This window comes from Mustela nivalis (genome assembly GCF_964662115.1).
Source record: "Mustela nivalis genome assembly, chromosome: 14".
Taxonomy (NCBI): Eukaryota; Metazoa; Chordata; class Mammalia; order Carnivora; family Mustelidae; genus Mustela; species Mustela nivalis.
This window is the reverse complement of record NC_139033.1, coordinates 9058278-9080344: the sequence shown is the minus strand read 5'-3', so window position 1 is coordinate 9080344 and position 22067 is coordinate 9058278.

Sequence of the window (22067 nt, the reverse complement as noted above, 5' to 3'; positions counted from 1 at the left end):
CTCCAACAGACAGTGGAAATTGCAGGTGCACACCCTTGTATACATTCTGGGTCCAGCAGGGAGACAGCCATGGCTATGGATGATGGGGGTGTTGGAACTTGAGTTCCCAGAAGCCATGAGGACAGGCTAGCTATGGGGAGAAGTTCTTTGCAGACGTGCAAGCTCCATACTTGGTCACCTCCGGTCCCTACCTCCTCTTCCCATGGAACAGCCACTCTCACTTTCTTCTCCTCCTCCTGACCCCCACTCCCCTTGCTCCACTCCACACCAGCCCAAGCCCAGTGCCTGACACACAACTGACACTGAAAGAAAACAGACAACTTGCTGAATGTGTGAACGAGCACCCTTGACTTATACAAGGCCAACCAAGGGATCAAAGTCCACTCGATATTCTGTGACTCGGGGCAGGTGACCACCTCTCCAGGCCCCTGTCCCCTCACCTGTAAAGTGGGGGTCATTGTCACAACTCTCCCTCAGTGTTTTGGTAAGAACACAAGAATCACAATAAAAGGCAACAGGTAGCCTTTTACATGCCCTTCACCTGAGGAAGAGGATCATCTGATCATCCCCATTTTACAGAGGACAAAACAGAGGACCTTGAGGTTCAAGGTCCCCCAGCTGCTAAGCAGTAGAGTTAGAATTTGAAGTCCAAGGTCCCCCAGCCACTAGGCAGTAGGGTCAGAGTTTAAACGGGCATGCTCCAGGACCGCCTCAATGACCATTACGCCACAGATGATGCCTGTGGATGAAGGCACAAGCTGAACAAACCCGGAGCACGCCCTGGCAGGGACTGGAACTACTGCGGTGGTGGCTGTCATTAATCCTGTCATTGCTGTTAGGGACTGCAGTGTGCCCAGCCATCCCAGTAACGGATGCTTGTGCAGCAGGAAGGGTGAACTAGATACCACATTGGAGTGCAGTACAAAGAAAGCAGAGGGAACGCTGCTCACCCTGTGAGATATCTGTATATACCTCCCGAGGGCCCTGCATGGCTTGGCGGGGGCGGGGGCAGAGAGACCCGGGGGAGACCCATCCCCTCACCTCCACCCCCAGCCTCCGAAGCCAGGCAAACCGCATACCCCCAGCTGAGGAATCACATAACCGTGGCAGCTGTCCAGAGCAGAAGAGGCCCGCACCTGTTTGCAATGTAATTTAGCGATTATCAGCCTTCCCATCCCACTGAAATTCAAAGACCAGAGAACGGGGGACAACGGAGGGGGCTGCGTGAGGGGGGTTAGGAAGTTGGAGAGGTAAGACGATCAAATGTCCTAAATTGCTTGCACTTTAATGCCTTATATAAAAATTTCCTGTAATGCATGTTACCATAAATAAGGGATCGCTGAACAAGCCCTGAGCAGGATGGTTTTTCGGAAAACTCTCCTGGAGGGAACGTTTGGAGCCAGCCTGGTTATGGCCCACCTCTCAAATTATCTTGTTGTAAAATGTCTGCCCCCCCAGGCCTGCACTTACTGGACTGAACACACTCTCTCGTGTTCTTCGCAGAGCAGCATTTAGGATTCACCACTTACTGGGTCCCTTCCAGACCCCATCTCTGCTTACAAAGATGTTGGGGTGGGGGGCTGGTCTCTTGACCACCCCCCCTTCCCAGGATTCGCTCTATCCAGCCCACCCCCATCCACATCCAAATCAACCTGTCAGGGCTGGCAGAGACCGACAGCATAATCCCCCATCCGGGCCCCAAGAAACCAAGCCAGATATTGGGGTCACTGGGGCACACTTTGACAATTCTTAAGGGAGCGTTTGCAGGATGCACCTGGACAATTGGTCCCAGTTTCTCTTGAGGGAAAAAAATGGAAGAGGCAATTTCTCTGTTGGTAAGATTCAGATTCAAGGGGCGGTTTATCATGTGCCTGCTGAATACTCAGAATTGCCCTAGGCTACCACGGGGGTGGGGTGGTGGTGATGATGAAGATGATGGCGGTGATGACGATGATGGTGGTGGTGGTGGTGGTCACGACGGCAATGAGGCTGGTGCTGGTGGAGGAGGCGGTGATGGTAGTGGGGGAGAGAATGTAGTGAGAGCCAACACTTACTGAGCGTTTGTTGCATGCTGTTGGCATGAAGAGATTACTGATTCTCACAGCAAGAATCTCCCTAAGAGCCAGATGCTATTATTCCTATTTTACAGGCAGAAATTACAAGAGTCAGGAGCTTACCCAAGGTCTCTTCATGGCTTTGACTGAATTTGCACACCATGCTTGGGGAGTCAATATTCTCCTCACTATTTCTTGCCAAAGAAAGAGGTGAAGAGAGAGAAAATGAGTTTATTGGTTCCATGATCATGGACTGAGTGCCAACCCCCGTTCTGGAAATTGTGGTTATGTCAGTGAACGTGACAGACAAGATCTCTTGCCTCCAGGAGCATGAATTCCAACTAGCATTCCTCCAAGAAAGAATTTAAACACAGAGATCTTCTCTAGAAGTACCCGAACAACACTAATTTGGGAAGGGGCAATCAGTAGCATAAGAGAGGGGCCTTAATGGGTCTTTCAAGGATTTCACACACACACCCACATCAGAGCCTGCGACAAGGTCTTATAAATGGACAGTTTATTTAGGACATGATCCCAAAGAGCAAGAGCAGGGATTAAGCCAAGTGCATCTAGAGAGGAGAGAGAACCAATACAAAGGTGCATTAGGGAAGAGGCTGTTGCTATGGGTAACAAGTTCTCCATCCACAGGGATGTTTCAAGGAATGCTTATCAGAATTGTTCCTCCAAGGGATACAAGGGAGAAGCATTTACCCAACAGTTCCTATTGCCTTTTTGGTTAAGGTTTGTCCCATGGGTTTAACTTCACTACCCTCTGGATTGTGTGTGTGTGTGTGTGTGTGTGTGTGGTGTGGTGTGTGTGTGAATAGTCTACAGTTTTTTTAACCACCCCATCCCATGCATTAGACTAGCCCTGGGGCAGAAAGGGAATAACATACAGCACAGGCTTCGAGTTTGATGTAGCAATGACAGGAGTTAGAAGTGAGACAGAGAGACATGAGTCAGCACACAAGAAATATCTGAACATCAATGTATTAGTCAGGATTGGTTTGGTTTGGCTGCAATAACGAATAATCCCACATTCTTGAGACTTAGCACTTTAAATGCATTATGTCATTTAATCTTCAAAAATATCCTGCAACATAGATATTATTATCCACTTAACTGATGAGACAATTCAGCAGAGAGAGGCAACCTAATCTGCCCAAAGTCACTTATCTAATTGGAGGAAGGACCAAGATGCAAACCCAGGGATGAATGACCGTAAATCCCATGCTTTTAATAAAAGTGTTTGGCAGGAGCTAGGGCAGCCAAGGAGGAGGTTTAGAGGTCACAAATAGTGACCTAACTCTCATTTTAAAGTAATTTGTAACTATTTGTAAAATTAGAAATTGAAACATGTATATTTCAATGTCCATTATATCAAGTTTTAACAAATAGAAGATATCCAAAATGTGTCAGATCAGCTCCTTTTCTTTGGATATGGGCATAAAATGCCTGCCTTGACTGTTTAAATGAAGACATTGGTAGCTGTCAAATTATACATTGGTATAATTTGTCAAATACATCGACATTTCTACCTCCCGAGTATGGTAGGGTTACACTTGACCTCCTTCTGGTTGAGTAGGGTCCCGTCCCTAGGTCTGGCCAATGGGTTATGATTTCCAGGCCAGAGCATTTAATTGCCAATTAGAACCACCCTGTACCCTCTTTACCTCTGCTAAGGTGCTGTTCCACGCAGTGGCTCCTCTGTCCTCCTGGGACCAGATGAAGGACAATGGAAAACAGAGTCCCCAGTGGACTTACAGTACACATGTAAGTGTATTTATTTGCAAATTAAAAAAAAAAAAACTTTTGTATTATGAAGCCACTGGGGCTTGGGGGTTGTTACTGCAGCAAAAGTTAACCTATCCTGATTTGTTGGAGATTATCTTGAGATTGCCAGGTTATCAGTGATTGTGTTCTCCAGAATTGGAATGTGAGAAGAAGTTAAACTGTGCTCCTGGCCTGACAAAACTTTGGCCAACCCAGGTTAGTGTCTGGGGTGGGTATTGCCAGTCACTGTGTCCCTTGTTGGAGCAAAAACTGTTGAACCTTTATATCTCCTCCTTGCTCAGTCACTGGATTCAGGCTACCTGGGAGTGGGATGACCCTGGGTAAGGCAGCCTTCCAGAGCTCCAGCAGAGCATGAAGTAGAGGGCAGCTGAAGGTCATCTGTGACCCAAACCCCACAGGGCTGGGCAGAACATTCTTCATGGAGAGGGGAGTGGGTGTCACATCTACATGTCTATCACCCAGGCCAATTATCTAAGGTTCTTATTACTTGCAGCCCATATCGAGGCTCAGATAGGGAATCTCTCTGAATCTCTTCTCTATGCAGCCGAGTTCTGGATTGCAAAAGCAGTAGTCAACCCTGGATGATTTAAGCAGGAAAGGAGTTCATTAAATGAGCTCTAGACTTACTGGGATGGCCAGGGAATCAGGTTGGTGACTCAGCCAGCAAAGGGAAGCCATACAGCTGGTCTGCTGGGGATAGTGGGCTGGCATGGGTCCCATTCATTGGCCGCCATTTTCCCCTTAGGTTCTCCATCTGGCAGCAGCTGCTTTGAGGCAGAGAGAGCGAGAAGGGGAGGGGACAGGAGGGTTCACCGTCCGCCCAACTTGTACCTCTCTCTCCCATTCAAAGTTCAGCTTGCATACACGTGATGGGAAGCACCAGGTCCCCTGTCTGCATCCTGCTTGCAAGAGAAGCCAGGAAAGGAAACACCCAGAATTCCATTTCCATGGAGGAAGGTGGCCTCTGCCTCCCCTGCGAGGCATCGAGTGGGGAGCTCCCTGGACACTGGCGGGAGGGTCAGAGACTGAGCAGCCAAAGAGAATGGCAAGTGTCCCCTCCACGTGTGAATACGTGTGAATACACATATAACTTGGGTGCTGAGACCTAGAGGGGACTCTGATCGCCCCCAGGCTGGTGTGAAATTTTTCTGCCCATGCTCTGAGGTTCTCTTCTGGAGTCAGCCCTCCTCTTGGCCATAGTGTGGTAATACCCCGTCTCAGGGGTAGGTGAACCCGGATGTGTCAGGGACAACGGGATGGATGACCAGAATTGGTTCTACAGGTAGGTGCGGGGAAGCCCAGAGCACCACCTGCCCACTCATTTATTCCTCAAACACCTGCTGAACCCCTACCCATCCAGCTCTGCTGAAACACCACAGTTGACTGACTACACCCTAGGGATACTCCTGCCTGGTGGCTTCCAGTCTCTGCTTTTGGTCACACCCTTTTCCTGGCAACATGGAGAAATGCCCACTGGTCTGCACTTGGCCATCAGAGGGCCTGAGTTTAAAACCCTAACTCTGCCCAGTCCCGGATGGGCGATCGCGGGCCTTCCCTTCCCTTCTGTGTCAGCTTCTGTTCCTTCACCCGCAGCAGGAAGGGAATGACACCCAGGGCTGACATGAGGAGTAACTGAGATAAACCAAAGCAGCAGGCCAGGCCCAGATTCTCTTCTCCAAATCTTAGTTATATTGTCATCACCAGCTGGGAGAGGGAGGGATCAGGTGGGGGGCTCCGATTCCTGGTTTCCCAACTGCATCATGTGGTTCAGACTTCCCACACCCTGCAGCAACTGCTGGCACATAGGGGCAATTACCCTGAGAAACAAGGTGTCGAATAACGGCAAGGACAACAGTAATGATAAATACTGAGCACCTACTCTGTATTAGCACCTGTGCCAAGCTTTGTTTAAAATCCCGTGGCTCAAAATACGGTCCTCAGACCAGCAACACTGGCATCTCCTGGGAAGGAGCTGGTTAGAAATGCAGACTCTTGGGTCCCAGTCCAGACCTTCCCCCTCCACCCACCCGGAGATGGAAGTTTCCAATCACTTCAAGAATCTGGGAGCCCAGGCAAAGTGGGTTTTGGCCAACGAGGGCAGCCCGCTTAGGAAGAGATACAGGAAGGAAAGAACAAAGGAGGAAGTGCACAGCAGTGACAGATGGGGGGATGGGGAGGGAGCACAGAGCCACCAGTCCTATGCTGCAGGGGAGCAGGATCCTTCCACATAGAAGGAACATGGAAAAGGAGAATCTATCCAGCATCGTCCACTGAGCTCCGAAAAGGAATTCAGTCCACTCAGCGGCCACAGCCATTTGCACTTTCAAGGAACCTGCATTTTCAAAACTTCTATTGCAAAAATTATTGCGCTGGTTATCCCAGGTTGCAGACTCACTGCTGGGCCTTCTACAGCGAACACCTTTGCCCCACTCGCAGGCGGGCTCTGTCACGGGAGACCCAGGAGAAAGACACCGTGCTCGACTGTCCGCAGCACGCAGGACGCTGGCAGGTGTGCGGGGCTCCGTGACCCACAGCTCGGTCTCCAGTGTGCAAGGTGGTTCCCAAGGCATAGTAGGCACTCAGTGAGTATTTGCTTGAGAGAATGAATAAAGGATGGTCCAAACTCACAAAAACTGAGCTGTCACGGAGAAGTACTGTTTTACCAGTAAGTTAGACTCAAATCCACGAGTTGCTGGACGATCAAAATAACTTAGAGCAGTGGTTTGCAACTGCTGGTCAGGAACAAAAAAGGTCAGGCTCCCTCAGTTAACACACACACACCCCATATGTAATTATGTATATATATTTATGTGTGTATATATATACATCCTATCATTATATTGTAGACCTTAAACTAATACAATATTCTGGTCAATTACATACAATAAAACGGGGAAATGGTGGTATAGATAAGGTCCATCTTTATCATTATTCTACCTTCTTTTGACCACCGTCTCCACTCCCCTGAGTGCCTCACCTTCTCCCCAAAGCACCTAAACTCTGAACCTCTCCCAGGGTCCCCTCAAGGGAAACCTGTTCTCAGCTCTACCCCATTACCTAATTCTTGGTAAGGTGTGAGCCACCAATGGCCTTCCTCTCCACCTCTTCTAGGAATCTCGGCCTGTAAACGGGAACCCAACCCTTAACCTTGAATCTCTCAGGGCAAATCTGGGACAGCTGGAGGCAGAAATTTCTTCATACCCTCCCAGCCTGCATTCTGGGGAATGAGATCCAGCAGAGTGTGAATCCCCTGGGGGAGTGGGCTGTTCCAGCACAGTCTGCTGGCCCTGCAGGCAGAGTTTCTGACTCCGTAGATCTGGGGAGGGGTCTGCCCAGCGAGGCTGAAGCTGCCGGTCTGGGGACCACCTTCTGAGAACCATCGCTGAGGATATTAACACGCACTTACTGAGGACTCATGACAGGACCCCAAATTCTGTAAGCCCCTTTCAAAATCATACCTTTTAATCTCACAGTAGCCCCTATGGAAACTGAGGTCCAGAGAGGCTTTCAAAAGTCTTCCAGTCATGCAGCTTGTACCAGGCAGAATCAGGGACTGAGCCCAGAGGGTCAGCTCCAAAGTCTGGGATGCGAGCCATGGTGCAATCAATCAGAGTCCAGGCGATAGAAATCGGAGAGACCAGGGTCCTGGATCCAGTTCTGGCTGCGTGATACTGGGCAGGTCCCTTGGCCGATCTGTGCCTTGGTTCCCCCATCTGCAAATGGGGACCCTGACAAGACCCACTGCACAGTGTTATTCCCAGGATTCCATGAGCGAATGAGGCAGACACAGATTCCTTGCTCTGTGACTCCCCAGCCATCGAGGAGCTCAGCCCCGGCTGCAGGTCAGGGTCCCTGGGCTTGCTGATGGCATCCCCCTTCTCTGTCGCCTGCCCTGCTGCAGGATGCCCAGCCCCTCCGACTCCCTCTGGTCCATTTTGGATGTGCATTCTACATGACTCCTCAGATGACTACAGGGAGACCCAGCCCTGCTTGGCCAGAGCAGTGACCCATTCATTATCCTACTGTCCAGCCCACTCGGGCTGCTCTAACAGAACACCATAGATGGGGCAGCTTAAACAGCAGGCATTTATTTCTCATGACTGTGGAGGCTGGAAGTCCAAGATCATGGTGCCAGCAGCTTCCGCATCGGGTGAGGACCCTCTACCTGGCTTGTGATGGCTGCCTTCTTGTAGTGCCTTCCCATATAACCCCACCACTGGGGCTCCCCACCCATGACCTCTCCTAAACCTACCTACCCACCTCTAAGGCCACTTCCTGGACCATCGTAGTGGGGTTTAGGGTTTAAGCCTATGAATTTCAGGGGGCTACACAAACATCCCACCCACCCCACACCTGTGTTCCTCCATGTTCCCTTTCCTTCTACCTTCTCCTTCCCAGGATCACGTCCCACATAAACCACGGACACCCATGTCCAGATTTCAAGATTTGCTTTAGGGAAACCCACACGAAGATCAACGATGCATACAAAGCATGTGAGCTACTTAGAGCAATGTCTGGCAGGTATAACAATAATAACAACAATAATAATAATACTAAAAAATAACATTAGTAGCTCACAGAGAGCATTTCTTAAATGGCACGTCTTTGACGCATTTTTTTAAAAGATTTTATTTATTTATTTGACAGAGAGAGAGAAAGATCACAATTAGGCAGAGAGACAGGCAGAGAAAGAGGGGGAAACAGGCTCCCTGCTGAGCAGAGAGCCCGATGTGGGGCTCCATCCCAGGACCCTGGGATCATGACCTGAGGCTTAACCCACTGAGCCACCAGGTACCCGCCTTTGACACATTTTAACTCTCTTAATGTGCATTCAATAAATGTAGTTGCTATTATTTTACCATAGTTCTTATTATTTACCTCTGATCTCCCCAACCCCTCACAAAAGTATTATTTTCTGAAGTCGTTTTTTTTTTGCTGTGTTTTATGGCCCCCTTCTCGCTTACCATCATCGCCCAGATGGATCTGGAAATACCTCACCCACCGATTTGTTTCCATGTTCATGGGCTATCTCCCTCACTCCGGGCCATGTGATGATTTTTAGGGGTTCCTCCCTTCCACCATAATAACATCAATATTAAATATTGTCTTTGATACAACTTTAAATACTGAAACACTTATTTTCTTTCTGTTCAGACAAAATTGACTCGATTTTCATGGGCTCTACGGATTGCATTTTTTTCTGATATGGAGAGAAAAATTCAAATATTTCTGTAACCCCAGCTGTTTTTCCTTCTGATTGTAAATAAGCTGAAACATCGCCACGGTGCCTGGTGGATGAGGTGGCCCTTTGTGAACCCGTCACAAGCCCCATGAGGACAAGAATCACATCTGTCCCTCTCTTGGTGCCAAGCACAGCCCCAAAGCTGGAACTAGAGTCCCACCCTGGAATCTCCCAGGGCTGCAGTGAGGCATCATGGGAGGCACTATGCAAATATGGCCTCCAGGCTCCGCCCCCAGCTTGGCTGCTCTGCGGAGGGCAAAGCCTGGGGCTAATTGTCACCCTGATCCTATTCCTTGGGCCTCACCCTGGGTTTTGAGGACCAGGCCTCATGCCCTGGGCCTCCAGAGCACGTGCTCTGGGCCTGTCCTGGCGAGCACAGAGCTGCAGCACTGACCCTCGCCCTCCTTCCCCGCTGAGCCCCTGGCAGACCTGTTGAATGGGGCTTTCATTTCCCTGACCCTGGGGTCATCTGTTTTCAGAACGTGAAATATGGCCGCCTGGCCCAGGACAGAAGCCAGGGAGATAAGCGCCAGGGAGGAGCCTCCCGTCCAACAAGCCGTGACTAATGATGATTGCGGTGTGTTTGGCGGGGCAGAATTTATCTGGCTCCTCCTTACCTGTGGCTTAACTCTTTGTGGGATCTTGCTCCCCAGCTCGGAGGTGCCCGGTTTTCCCACTCACATGGGCTCGAGATCCTGTTCTTAGCTCAGGGTCTGATGTATACAGTAGGCATTCAGTAGGTATTTGTGTTCAGGATCAGGGGAGGAGGGAGGAAGGGAAAAAAGGAGGAAAAAAGATGAGCACATACTCCATGTCCTAGAGCCTTCGGCATAATAAAATTAGTTCACATTCCTCATGAGCTGACCACCTGCCGGGCACTGACACTGCCCAGCCTACACACTCCCCGACATTTAATTCTCCCCGATCTACAAAGCACATTCCATTACACAAGCCCATTTAGGCCACACAGAAGTCTTATTTTGTATGTCCCTTTAATGGAGCAGGGAATGGAGCTCGGAGCCCCTGTGTGACTTGCCAGGAAGTGGCAGAACTGGGATTCAAACTGAGAGTGGGTCTTTCTGGTTTCTTCTCTTGAGTTCTTAACTGTCTTCTGGTGAAAACTCTGGCTTGCGGACCTATTGCGTTGATCAGGGTTGTTGAATTTCTCTTTGCAACAAACAACTTCAAAATGCCAGAGGTGTACAGCAAATATTTATTTTTACACCAGTGGGTCTGCAAATCAGCGTTGGCTTGGCTGATCCAGCCTAGGCTTGCTTGGGTTGGGCTGGAGGCCAGGCTCCAGTTCTCTCTTCAAGGGTTCATCCTAAGGGCCCAGGCTGGAGGGGCTACTGGGAGCATCCCTTCTCCACAGGGGAGCCCGAGGGAACAAGCCAATCAACCAGAGTCATCGAAAGCCCTTGCTGCACCCACATGCCCCCAGCATCCTATTGGCCAAAGCAAGGCACACGATCAAAGTCAAGGGGTGAGATGTTTGTTCATCCCACTGCCGTGAGGCCAAGGCAAGAGGTGAAGAGGTGTAGTTCTACAACATTGTGTGCCAGTCTGCACACACGGGAAGTGTGGACGTGCCAGGAACAGTAGGTGGAGTGGGAGATGCTTTTCTCCCTTCCGGGGGCCATTGGGTGATGCTCTCCACATATGCTTGGGAAGGGGGGCTGTTGGCATGGAGTGCGTGGATCCCGGGGACGCTACTCCACATGGCGCTACCGCACACGGATCAACCCCGCTACAGCGAAGAATGATCTGCGCCCCACGTGTCCACAGAGCCAAGCTTGAGATATCCTGATCTGGAATATTCAGGAAGCCAACCGGAGAGCCGGGGAGCCTGCTAAAAATGCCAATTCCGGTGGCCACAGTGCAGGAGGCTTGATTCGGAAGGGCTCCGGTGTTGCCTTGGGGTCTGTATTTCTAGCTAGCAATTTAGGAAATTGTGACTCACTGATCAGAGTCTGAGGGCTGATGCTTTGGGTCTGCCGCAAAGGTGACTTTGAGAATTTGTACGGAACAGCCTTCCGCGGCCCGCTTCCTAACATCCGGGGTCCAGAAATCTGGAACCTCCCTTCCAAACGCTGCAGCTCACGGTGTTTGCCCACAAACAGAATTTCTAAGCGGCCGTGTACCAATGTTCCTCGGCTCCTCAGCCTTTCACTTTTAAAACCAGGAGGAATTTGAAGGAAATGTAATCCATATGCCTCAGAATCATTTACACTTAAATCATGAAAGTACTGCCGTGGTTTTTAAGAGCCATTTGATGTCCAAAACACCTTATGAGGATTTAAAAAATAAGCTTTTTAAAGTCTCTTTTTACTTACAGTGGGATTTCGCTCTGGATAAGTGAATTCAAATGATATGAAGCCGGGGGGCAGGGGAGGCTGCCGGAAGCCCCAATCCTGAACTTGAAGGAAACCTGACACTGGGCAGACGGGGTCTTCTGCTCTTACCTACAACATCCTTGATGTGCATCCATTTCATGCAATAAAATCGATCTTATTTTCCCAAGAAGTATGGATTCCAGCAGCCACTCGCTTAGGCCCTCAGACATCCTCCTTCTCATTTTGCTTCTCTGGGCTCCTCAGTTTCCGTCTTTAAACTGTCTGACTCATTGTAAACGGACATCCATTGCCTTCTTGCTGCGGGTTTGCTTACATCGAAATAGCAGCTCTGCTGCCAACATCACATTTCACTCTTCTCTCTCCACCCCAGGGAGACCCAGCTGGGGAGGCCAAATTCTAGAACTGACCATAGACTCGCTTACAGCGCAGGTGGGTGGGCCTGCCCGTTTGGAAAAGAGATTCGGTGAAATATCTCATCTAAAACATGTTTATTCACAACAATCCTGCTTTCCAGAATCTAGCCCAAGGAAATAATTCTAAGTGCAGAATAATACATAGTTCCACCGGGAAATATTCCGCACCATTTGCAACAGAGAAAACCTACAAACAGCCCACCAGGGTGGTAAGAGCAGAACGGTTCATGAAATGATCATTTCTCTGTTTCATGCCCACATTAACACTGATGGATAGTAAAGCTGCAGGAAAGGGGGAGGAGAATGATCTCTGTTTGTCGTACACAAGAAGGCGAGTGAGACAGCTGCTTCAGGAAATTCTTCAGAATGTTTTGGAGTGAACTGGGCAAAGGGACGTTGGAAAGACATTCCAGCTGAGTAAGATAACAGAAGCCGAAGCAGAGAGGGGAGAGGGAGTGCACGTCCTTCAGTGTGGTAGGAGCTTAAGCTCCAGGCTGGGTGGTAAATGCTATGAGGTTGGAGAAGTGGCAGAGGACCAAGGGTGGAGATGTTGGTGGCCACATTGAACAGCTCGGACTTCAGCTTGGAGGTAGTAGGGAGCCACTGAAGGTGTTTGAGCAGGGAAGGGGCACAGTCAAGGCTGCTCTTTTATAAGGTGGCTATGGCCACAGTGTGGAGGATAGACTAGAAAAGCTAGGGAGGTGCTGGGGCTTTTAAAATATGACCCACAAGGGATGCTGAACGCAGTTGGGCAGGGTAGCCTGCAGTCATTCAACTACCCTTCATGGTGCTGTCAAAGGAGGCACGATTCCCTGGAGACCTCTCTAGATGGGGCTGTGGCTGAAGCCAGTGACTGATAGGAGATGGGGGAGTGAGGAAGTAGAATAGGAATAGCCCCGGGTTTCTGGTTCAGATCGTTGGGTGGATGTTGGTGTCATTGGCTGAGCTAGAGGGAAAGGAGGTTCTCAGCGGGTTTGGGAGAGAGAGAGAGAGGGTCCAACTGGCAGCCAGGTGGGCCCAGATAGAGGTGCCCGGCCAAAAGCTGGGTGTTAAGAGTCTGCAACTCTGGGGACAGGTGCAGGCTTGGAGACACGGCTGTGAGGGTTGGCAGCATTTTGGTGGGAATGAGATCACTGGGTTGTGGTGGGGGTGGTGGGGGTTGTGCTGAGTGAGAAGGATAGGGCCAAGGACACCCTGGGGAGGGTATGTATCAAAAATTCATTAGAGAAAGTCTGCAGGTATATTAAAAGGCAGGGGCTTTCAGTGAATGGTTGCTAAGCAGATGGGGCTGGCTTACTAGCCAGATGTGTGTAGGGTAACCTCTGACGACCAGACAGTGGGGAGAACAGAGAAGCGGAGTTACGCAAGGGAAGGGTCTAGAAAGAACAGGAGGGCATGGCTGGGGCAGCGTCCATGGGAGAGACGGAGCAGGACAGGGGATTGTACCAAAGAGGGAGCCTCAGAATGGTGAGGGAGGGTACAGAGGACAGAGGACATAGGGTTTGTAAAGGAGGGAGCGAAACAAAGAAAGAGAAAGAGGAAGATCATAAAGAAAGTGAGGGACCCTGGACCTGGAGCTCCTGGGGTTCGCCTTTGCCAGGAAGGATGGGGAGCGGAGCACAAGGTCCAGTCTGGCTCTCTGATCAGGGGTGAGGGATCCCCTGGGACCAGATAGGGGAACCCTAGGTGGGAAGCAACCACAGGCTAAGGAGGAAGCCCTCACTCCCCACTTGTCTTATGTCCAGCACAGCCCCAGGGGAACTGGTCTGTCAGCCCATGGCACCAGCGCCAACACAGGGAGCTCAAGGAGAAGCCTAATGGCCTCAGCTCTCCAGAAGGGCTGACTCCAGGTGACCCAGTCTGCAGACGGAAACAGAGTGGGCAGGGTTGAGCTCTAAAGAAAGAAGAATTTTAGGGACGCCTGGATGGCTCAGTGAGTTAAGCCTCTGCCTTTGGCTCAGGTCATGATCCCAGGGTCCTGGGGTAGAGCCCCGCATCAGGCTCTCTGCTCAGCAGGGAGCCTGCTTCCTCCTCTCTCTCTGCCCGCCTCTCTGCCTACTTGCCATCTCTCTCTGTCAAATAAATAAAATCTTTAAAAAAAAAAAAAAAGAAGAAGAAGAAGAATTTTAAAGACCTCTCATGCTGTCCTAGAAAGGACAGCTTTAACAGGTAGTGAGTGCCTGGTACCTGGGGGAATTCAAGCTGGCACTGGGTGAGCACTGAGGAAAGGCTGTCGTGGAGTGCAATTCCATGAGCACTTCAGGCCACGATCTACCTGATTTTCCCATTTTGTAGCATAGCGCTTAGTATATAGTGAGCGCTCAATAAATATTAGTGATTCCTATCATCACTCTCATTAACGTGTTCAACCTCACATGCCCAACAGACGTCATAAATTACGCGTGGTGGGAACTTCATCTCCACGGTGCGTGTCCCGCCACTCACTTCCTCAGGCAGAAGGGCAAAGCCAAAAGCATTCTGATTTTCCAACAGAGTCCAGAAATCCTGATTATAGGTGAAAGTTTAAAATATTGATTCCAAGAAACTTTTCACATTGAGCAGACCAACCAGCTCTCTCTAGGCCCCCCTCCCGCCCCACCCCACCCCCACACTTCCCCATTTGTGGCATCTGAGCTAAGGCATCTTTGGTCTCTGCTTTTCCCACCCACCAGCTCTGTGACCTCAGGTAAGTTACTTAACCTCTCTGTGCCTCAATTTCCTCAGCCCTGAAATGGCATACTAATGCTTGCTGCTCAGGGTTCTTGTGCAGCTTAAATTAGTGGATGCAATCAAAGTCCCTGTGTGGCTCCCACACATGGTAAAACTTAGTAAGTGATAATTGTTGTTGCTGTTCCTGATTTTTCCTGTGTTCAACTCATGCTTTATGTTCCAGGATTTCATGGCAAAGGGCCCACCTGCACCCCATGCTGAGATCTGGTCTTTTTCCAGCGCGTTGCCCTGGGATCTTGGCCGGCAGCTTCTTCCTATTACAGGCGTGCCGAGTGATTGCTGGCTTTATATGTACCTGGTGACAACTCTAACCTGGCTGCTGGGGTTTAGGGAGGGGCGACAAGATCAGCACGCAGGAGGCTGTTTGGGGAAGAAATGAGCGCTGAAATCTTAGTCCCAAGAAGGTGGAGACAGGAGGAGAGAAAGGGGCCATCAAGCCTGCGTGGCTCCCGAACTCACATTTACATGTGTGCATGAACCTCCAGGAAACTGTGTTAAAACATCGATGCTGATTGCCTAGGTCTGGGCTGGGGCCCAAGACTCTGTATTTCTCGAGCTCCCAGGTGCTGCCGCTGCACTGGTCCACGGACCACACTTTGAGTAGGACACTCACCACATCCCAGTGTCTGGTCTAACCCTGAAGGAGCTCCAGGAAACGGTGGGACCTCGAGAAGAAATAAGCTTCCCATGGCTAAGAGCACCAAGCTTCGCGCTGGGTCCCGGGAAGGATAACCCCAAGGAAGTACTCAACCCCGCCCCACGAGGAAACGGAAGCTGAGAAAGTGAGGTCTCATGGCCAAGGCTACACAGCTGGAGAGGAGCAGAGCTGGGATTCAAATCCTGTCTCGAAGATTCTAGAAGCACGGTCCGAACTGAAAGAGTTGTTTCTACCTGGCTCGGGGTGGCTCTCTTCATTGTTCTTCCTCCTGCCTTTCTCCTTCTCATCATCTCTTTTCTTCTTCCTCGTCTCCCCTTCCTCCTCCTCCTTCTTCCATAAGGTGGCCACACACACAGTCTTTATTTTAGGGGTTCCTAGCCTGGGACCAGTGGGTTCATAAAGCCCTGAAAATTAGAGGGGTAGAATTTTGTGCAAATCTGTGTTCTTCCCAAGGAGCATGTCCCTAGATTTTTCAGGTTCTCAAAGAAACCCATGAATAGGAAAAAGAAAAATCCTCTGCTGTGTACCTCCCTTCTCTCTCTCTACTTCCCCTTTTCCCTCTCCTCCCTCTCCCCTTTCCCCTGGAAGGGACTAGATTCGCCCAGACCTAATATGGTGAAGCTGGCAGATGGGCTATGTTCAGGGGAGCCCTCCCTGGACAGTGTCCTCTGTTGGGCACTGCAGCTGCCAGGGTGCAGGTTAAGGACAGGGAAGAGGCATTTTTCTGGTGTTTTCTTGGCTTGGCCAGCAGCCTGGTTAGACAACCATGCCGCATCCTCTGGGTCCACGGGGGTAGCACCCCTTCCTGGCTTCCTCTCCTCCCATCTTGTGCTTGGGCAATGAGGGGCCTAAATTCACTCTAAGTCAGTCTCCAAACACGGAAGTCAGGGATGTGGAGGGCTCTGGAGTGCACTCATTTTTACTCTTGGCTTTGCAGCTGGGGAAACTGAGGCTCAGGCACGCAGAAGGGTGTATTTAACCTGCATCTGGAAGAGCTGGTCAGACCCAGCCTCCCGAGGGGCCGCCCAGAGCTATCTCTGTCTTTATAAATTCAGTGTTGTTCAAACATCCCCCAGACGGTGCTTTGTGACCAGGAACAGAGACGAATCTGCCAATTCACTGTCAGTCCTGGCCAGAACCTGGCCGATCTTAATGTCGTGAGCTGCTTCTGATGTATTCCTTTAAAAATCAAAAAGCCCCAAAGCTCTTTCTCCAGTGTCACCCAGTGGACAGTTGGCAGGCTTTATCTGCCAGCACTTAAAAAAGAAAAAAGAGAGAGAGTGAGAGAGAGAGAGAGAGAGAGAGAAAGATATTGCTGCTGAAGAAGAATCTGAGGCCCCCGGAATCTTAACAAGGCAGCTCTGTTTCTTATCATCTTCAAAAAGCCCTTATTAAGCCTCTCTGGGCTCATGTGGTCAAGCAGGCACTTTGCAGAATCAGATCAATCAGCGGTCCGTCAGCAAACGTGTACAGCGCACCTACTGTGGGAAGCTAGCGATGTGGGGGGTAGCAGGGCGTGGAGGTGTGACCCCTGACCTCACGTTAGGGATGTCCAGAGCCCATAGTGCCCGAGACACCCCCTAATTCCAGTTAGGATGGGACAGTCAGTGACCTTCGTTGGGAGGTAGAAGAGGAAGCTGCCTCCTCTTAGAAGAAAAAAAAAAATGGAGACCCCCATTTCGGGGCAATAAAAGTCCCCTAACACCCCGGACATCCCTCCAATGGGGGAATGATGCTTTTAGCTTCTTTGGCTTTCTGGAGTATCTCGAGCATGAAGTATCCCCAGCAAAGAGTGGAAGCCTGGTGCCAGAAATGTCTCTGAGGCCCAGGAGCAGACCTCAGTTAACAAAAAGGACGCAGGGGCACTGGCGGGCTTAGTTGGTTAAGCGTCTGCCTCTGGATCTCGATCTCCAGGTCCTGGGATCGAGCCCATGTTGGGCTCCCTGCTCAGTGGGGAGTCAGCTTCTCCCTCTCCCTCGGCCTTTCCTCCTGCTATGCTCTCTCTGCCTCTCTCTCTCTCAAATGAATAAATAGAAATCTTAAAAAAAAAAAAAAAGGATGCATTGCCAGTGAGATAGGGAGGCAACTGACATGCAAACTTAGCGCAGGGGCTGGGAGCCGACCCCTTCTCCACCCGCAGCCCTCATGTGTGACTGAAAACCACAGCCTTTCCAGGTGCGGATAAACAGTGCCAGTTTGCGGGGATGGCTTTCTGACTTTTAAAGATTTGTAATGAAACTCGGTGACTGTGGGACTCAGGCTGAGGAGAGCCTTCTGTCCCCACTGGAACCTGGCAGTTTGGAAAAACAAACAAAAAACAACAACTGATTTTTAGAGATTGGGCAAAGAACATGTGAAGTCGGTCAGATCTGGGATCCGAATCTTATTTTCGCTCCTTGTTGGCTGTGTGTCAGGCATCTTCTCAGTGCTTTATGAACCCAGGGTTGTGGAAAATTCTCGTCAATGGTGATGTCGGTATTATTGCCATTCCTGCTGTCTCTCTGAAGAAACGGAGGTCCAGGAAATGTCAGCACCTGGCCAGGACCATCTACTTTCCTCCATGAGCGAACCAAGCCCCAAGCTCAGCGGCTCTAGAAGCTGTTCCCTTCTGTCTTCATTGGTGCGTTGGCTGCTGTCCTGGCCTGTCTACTCGACGAGACCAGGAGGAGTCACTGTAAAAACAAGCTGCAGAATCAGCAAGGCTACTGCCTGTCCCAGCTCGACCATCAACTAGATATGTGACCTCTGACAGTCTTAATTTCTCTGTGACTCAGATTCCTCATCTGTACAATGGGAATAAATCAATCCAACCTCACAGGAACCTTAATGAGGATTGAATATGTAGCAGAGCTTGTACAAGTATGAAGATACGTACCTACCTACCTCCCTTCTTTCATTCCTTCCTGCCATTCACCCATCCACCCGCCTATCCATCCATCCATCCATCCCTCTGCCCATCCATCCATCCATCCATCCATCCATCCATCCATCCATCCACCGACCCATCCATCCATCCATCCATCCATTCGTCTGTCCATCCATCCGTCCATCCATCCATCCATCCATCCATCCAACTTCTCCTCTCCTCCACCTTTGTTCCTGGGTCTATGGTCCTAGTCTCCACACTTTCCTATTTGGGACTCCAAGTTCACCCCAGGAGTGACATAGGTCACTTTTCTGACATAGGTCCCCATAGCCCCTCAGGACAAGGCAGACTCTGTTCTACCTATGCTTAATCTGAACGCCCTTAGGAATCATCCAGTGCCAATGTCTGGTACCCACATCCACTTCCAGGTTTTTGGCTGAGGCCTCTATGGCTTCTGTGGATTCCCTTACTCTCTTCTGGATTCTTCTGCACTTCCTCCAAACCTCTGGCCATTCCTTCCCCATCCCCTGTGTGGGATGTTTTCCTCTGGTCATTCCTTGGTTGCTAATGTTCCTCAGGGTTCTATCTTGGCCCTGCTGTCTTTTTCATTATACTCTTTGGGCCCAGATGATTCCCACCACTCTCCTTGCCACCTGTATTGAAGTAGTTCCATCTGCTCTCTGGGGTCACTCTTCGCCCTGTCCCCCTCTCCCTGCACTGTGCCGCAGAAGCTGCCCTGCATGGATGCATCAGTGGGCTTTCTTGGCCACAGCTCTTATCAGATCCTGGTAACCACAGCCCCTTTGCCTTTCCAGCCTTGGGGTGGCACAATGGCAGCTTGATGAGTCAACTTGGCTGGGCTGTAGTTCTCTGTTACTCAATCCCACTCAATGCCATTAACCTGGCTATGATGGGCCTGTGCAGACATGGTTAACATCTATAATTAGACCACTTTAAGTAAAGAAGATTACCCTCCATGATGTGGGTGGGCCTTGTACCATCCACTGAAAGGCTTTAGAAGCAAAATTGCCTGAAGAGGAAGGAATTCTGTCTCAAGACTACAGCAGAACTCCTACCAAGAATTTCCAGGATGCCCTACAGACTTCAGACTTATTAGCCCCCATGACAGTATAAGCCAATTCCGGAAGTTAAAAATGAAAAAGAATTTAAAATACATGACACATATATGTATATATTTTCATTTTAAATTATTAATGAATTTTAATGTATATGTGCACATATATGTCTCTATCTGTGATTGTATCTACAGCACCTACTGGTTTTGTTTCCCTGGAGAACCTGACTGTTATGGGTGGTGAAGGATATCCCTGAACTAGCCCCATGGGGTTCCTGTACCCTTGTGTGAGGGCCCCTTCCCTGCTCATTCTTAGAAACACTGCCTAAGGACTTCCTGGGCCTGCCTGATACTCCACTAATGTGAGGACAAGCCCAAATCTGTACTTCCAGCACAGACCTCATATCTTCAGCCTTGAACCTGGTTGATCTCTCCCCTTGAATGTCCCACAAGTAGCTAGAACTCCAAACACCCCAAACAAAGCCTCATTTTCTTCCTGGTGCCCCCTCTTTCACCACCCCAATCACCCACCACTCATCCATACTCCCCACCCACCAGGTAGTGACTGTAACTCTTCACCCAGCACATCCTTCCCGAGTGCTTGCTCTGTACCCAACATCGTTGTGCTCTGGGCATCTGGTGATGGATAAGAGAGCCAAGTCCCAGATAGTCTGTTCAAGGAAATAGGAAATAAACCAATGAACATGCAGAAAGGAACTAGAACTCTACTAAAAGAATAAAGCAAAACAAGGGCACAGAAACATGTGGAGGGCCTACTTGCAGAGGGGTAGGGTGCCAAGGAAGCCTTGGAGGAGGTGACATTTGACCAGAGCCCTGAAGGAAGTGAGGGAGGAAGTGAGCCATGGTTGTATATAAGGCAAGAGCAGTTCTGGGTGATGGGAACAGCACATGCAAAGGTCCTGGGGAAGGACCAATGTTTGTGAGTTGGAGGAAGGATGAGATGGCCCAAGTGGTGGAGTCAGAGAGAGGTCAGTGGGGGAGCAGTGAATGCACTTTCTCTCTCCTTCCTGCTGCTCCCTGGCTCCCGTCCTTACTGTCTCTCTTCTCAGATTGCCACGGTTGACCTCTCTTTCCCCCTCTGCCCCAGTCCATCCTCTGCAACTGAAGTGCTCAGATTGATCACATCACTGCCCTACTTTAGAACATTGGGTGTCCTCAGAATGAAGCACAAACTCTGCAGAGAAACTCTTGCCCCAGGCCTATGGCCCACCCTCCTGACCTCAGTCACCCTGACACCCTTTCCTCCTTGTTAGTCCTCTTCAGCCACTGGGGGATTTCTTCTCATCCCTCATGCTTACCACACTCCCTCTTGCCTTTCGGCCTTTCCAGCGCTGTTTCCCCTGGCTGAAATGCATCCCCCTTTGGCTTGCTTCAGACCTCAGCTTGAATGTCCCCTCCTCCAGGAAGCCTTCCATGATCCCGTTCCTGAGTCAGAGGCCCCCAAACTCTGGGTTTCCACAGCTCCCCGTACTGCCCAATCAGAGCCCTATTTCACTGTGTGAATGTATTTCATCCCTTTGAGGACAGTGATTATGCCAATGGTGCCTGAATCCCCAGCACCAACAAGTGCCTGACACCTAGTAGATGCTCAGAACATATTGATAAAACAAAGGGTTAAAGAAAACCCAGCAACAGGCTCTGAGGGATACAGAAAAGATACAAGACTGTCTTTATCCGCACAATCTAACAGCACGCCTGCACCTGTGGGGGGGTGGGGGAGACTCCTGCACACACAAAACCACAGGTCCTTAAGGCTAAGCTGTGAGGGGAGACAGAAGAGCCAGGGGGTGGGGTGGTGCTGGAGCATTAGTGGTTTATTTTTAGAGGAAAGGAGACAGGGTGGAGGAGACGGACAGGGACTTGAGTGGCACCTTGGGGAAATGAATAGGGTTCGTATTGGTGAGGATGAGGAACCCCTATGGCGGATAGTTTGGGCAGAAAAATGGTACCATCAATGACAGAGGTAGGGCTGAGCAGAGTCCCCGGGCTGAAGGAAATCTGTTGGAGAACAAAAAGGAAGTGCTAGCTGGCAAGATGAGGGGGCCTCCAAGAAGTCAAAAGAAGTCACGGTTGAGAGCAAAATCTCTGGAGTGAGACCTGGGTTCGAATCCTGCCTCTACCCTTTGGAAATAATCTGACCTTGAACAAGTCACTTCTCTCTTTTTGGTCTCAGTCTTCCCATCTGCAAAATGGAGATCAGGAAGACTAAGCTTCAGGGCCCCCTCACTGTCACAGGCTCCTTCAGGACTCTGGATGGGGCCCCTAGGGATGTTTCACAGGGTCATATGGCTTGGGGAAAACTGGTAATCTCATATTTTTTTCTTAAAGAGGGTCCCCTAATTGAATAAACTTCAGCCCCCACCCCCTGACCCCAGAAATCTAGATCACCTTCTCCGTGCCTCCACAGCCCACCTGGCTACCCTCTGGAGTTTCCAAGCCTTTAGTTCAGTATACAGTAGGTGCTCAATAGATGTTAGCCATCGTGGTAATCAGTACCATCGTCATCGTAAGCATGAAGGGTTTTGGAGGCAAACAAAGAGAAGCTGACGCCAACGGATGTGTGAAGAAAGAGAATCACAGTGAAAATTTCTGTGCCTGGAACCTCCTGGAAGGCTGGTGAGGAGGGCCCAAGACGGGCACAGCAGCTAAGGGCACTATCTGGACTGTGGAAGGGGTCCTGCCTCTCATCTCCGCAGGCCATGTTCGACAACATCATTCCCTTTTATGAGTTTACTTTTCCCTCTCCGAAGAGGAGTGTTCCAGTCTTTGCAGATAAGACAAATAGGTCTGCCTTAAATATTTCTATTACTTAAAACTTCATAAATCTATTGGTTTAAAACTGTCAGCACTACGGGAAAAT